The 3,058-nt window shown below is 28.2% G+C and overlaps 1 long non-coding RNA gene across 1 annotated transcript; it reads right to left on the reverse strand.

Moving 5' to 3' along the window:
• Positions 1-1,134: 1,134 nt before the first annotated feature.
• On the reverse strand, positions 1,135-2,140 carry LOC145073626 (uncharacterized). Its single transcript, XR_013691463.1, has 3 exons — positions 1,762-2,140; positions 1,474-1,585; positions 1,135-1,372 (listed from the first exon to the last, which is right to left on the reverse strand). It is a non-coding gene; the product is annotated as an uncharacterized LOC145073626 (long non-coding RNA).
• Positions 2,141-3,058: the final 918 nt, after the last annotated feature.

Genomic DNA, 3,058 nt, shown 5'->3' on the forward strand with positions numbered 1-3,058 from the left:
ATATTACTTAGTGGACTAAATTTATGCCCCTCCTTATATGTTGCCCTGGGCCTTAGCCCAACTCGCCCATGTATTGGGCCGGCCTTGATTATTATTCTTTGCTTTTAAAGTCATAATCATCGGATTTCATACAACGATTCAATTTTTTTTATTTGAGATCACTACATGACATTATAATTATCCATGTATTCATACAAAGCAAAATCCAATTACAATAAATATGTTTAGCAATTGAATCATCAAAAGATGCCAACTGCATTCATACACAAATGAAATCGCATGTGGTAAATGCAATTGGTTAGTGTGTATTAAATTCAATATATAATCCATGTTTTCTTTGAAGTAGCATACAAACACGTATCCTCTTACTATCATTTTTTTATTGAATTGAGGAAACAACACACTTAGTTTGTAATTTATATGTAAAAGAAGACAACGATGATTGCAACAATGAATTTGTAGAATTATTTGTAAGAAATTTTGAAGGACGAAGAAATCAATATAATCAAAGATGATAAAAAGGAAAATAGATCAATGATTTTGAAGTGGTAGATAGGGAAAATCTTTTGATTCTAAAAATAAGGAAATCAAAATATTAATTTGTTAGGATTAACATCAAAATTACATAGTTTTATTGGTTCCATACCTAAGCTTAGATATATAACAGTCTTATAGTTACTTTTCTCATATATATATATATATATATATATATATATATATATATATATATATATATATAACTCTAATTATTTAGAAGCTGCTAAAATTTGGAATTTTTTGGTTAATACTCCAATAAATTTTTTATTATGGAAAATAATTCATACATATCAATTTATGTTTTATAAGATTATATAGTATAACATAATAATATAAATTACTAAGTATAAATCAAAATTGTTGTGCACAAGTCAACTAATTTTCGTTATAATTTAACAATTAGATATTTCATTAAAAAAACAATAGCTCATTCTCTCCCCCACATTACAAAGGTCCTTCAATTTACTTGTATACTTAACTTTTAAGTTTCTAGTTTCATAATTTCCATAAACCACTCAACTAGTTAACTTTAGTTTTACTTTTCTTGTGATAAAATGCATAAAAAATAAATTTCACAACAAATATCGGTCTGAAATCTTTTAAAACTAACAAGCCTAATTAAATAATCTCGTTTTCTTGGATTACAACTCTAGACAATAAAAAAAAAAACTTCTATAAAAAAAGTATTACAACCGATTGAACACAATTTTAAAAGAACTATAACAAAGATCAGGGGATTACAAAGGCCCTTGATTCTTTGAGGTTTTTACTATTTTGCCATATCCTACATTACACCTTCTTCTAGAATAGCAGGCTTTTTAATAGTATAGAGATCCTGTAAAAAACAACAATAAATATTTGGTTAATTTTCAAAAAATATATAATAATCTTTTTTGTATATTTGAACGAATACAAATGATAGCCAAAAAGCAGTACCTTGCCACCAATTTCCCCTAGAAGCAGTGGCTCCATTAGGATCCTGGCTATTCGATGATCCTGATCCTGTTCCAGTGTACTTGCTGCAGTGAGATGTGTCTTTTGCTAAGCCCTGAAATTGAAAAACTACAATTAAACGATAGAAGCAATTCAACAATTCAATTATTAACTCAATCTGTTGTAATTGGGGATTAAATCGTCGTTATGAATTGATAGATAGATTCTGTCAGATATTAAGGTGATGCATGAAGAAATAGAGGCGATGAATCGGAAAACATGGAGGAATACCGTGGAAGAAGGGCCGAAAACAGAGCCAAAACGGCCAGAGGAGGAGGAGGAGGAGCCGCCGTCCTTAGGACCGAAGAGAGTTTCAGTGAATGATGAAGACGAAGGACTTCCCGATTCCTGCTTCTTGCTCTCCATTATCACTCGATTTGTCTCTTGCTTATAGAAAACCTAACAAAACTGAATCAGCTTTCTTGTGTGATTATCCACACAAAAAAGCGAAACTTCCTCTGATTGATTGATGCAGATGGAGTATAAGCTACGATGAATGAATCTCGCAGGAGAGAGTGTGAAAACGTAGGAATTTGGAGATTGGATGATGAGAGATGGCGAGGGAGTGGAAGAGAGGAGATCGTGAGATTGTGGTTTGATGGAAAGTAAATCAAACGGATTTTCATATTTATAGAGGTAAAAAAGAATATGAAACATATTTATTTGGTATTTAAATATATATTTAAATGTGGCTCAAAAAAAGATTATATGTATTTGATAAAATAAAAAAAAAACTGTGAGTTACTATCGTTTTATATTATACTCCTATATTGATGGATAATTTATTTTGGTATTATTTAATATTATTCAGCTGTTTATTTGTCTATTATATTAGTAGATATAATATTCTAATCTTAATAATATCTTTAATTTTTTATATTATTTTATTTCTGTTAATTATATTTTATATTTTATATTTATATTTTTTTGATTTTTTGATTAATTAATCTAACATCAAACATATTAAATATTCAAAATAAAACTTGATATATATGTATACAAAAATATATTTTAAATTTGAGTCCACCGAAATACTCGAATGTCAAATACTGTGAACGTAGAGATTATTATTGTTTATATTGTTGTTTTATTTTTACAGTTATATATTTGACAAAAATAATCCACTATGCAGTACGTTTAACAATAAAAATTAGAGAATTGTATTTTATAAAACATTTCAAATAGATAAGAAAAAATATTTAAATATATATTTTTTTGAACGGCGTAAATTTTATTAAAAAAAATTAGCAAGAAGATATAAAAAGAAACATTACAACAAATTACAAGCAAAAGTATGATTATGAAACCAAGAAGTCAACTTTATCTTAGCTTTGAGACACCACTCGAAATCTAAAAGAAAGACCTTTCGACCTCTTCATCAAAAATAAAGGATTTCCTAGGCATAATCATTCCAAAAATACTAGCATTACAAAAATTCCATAAACACCATAAAGTAGCCAGAACTACCGCATCAAAAGCTTTCCTTTGACTGCCTCTCAAAACAATCAACTCAGACCAAGAAAAATGG

Source organism: Lactuca serriola, chromosome 9 (genome assembly GCF_051521515.1).
Source record: "Lactuca serriola cultivar US96UC23 chromosome 9, Lser_US96UC23_V15, whole genome shotgun sequence".
In the NCBI taxonomy this organism is placed as follows: domain Eukaryota; kingdom Viridiplantae; phylum Streptophyta; class Magnoliopsida; order Asterales; family Asteraceae; genus Lactuca; species Lactuca serriola.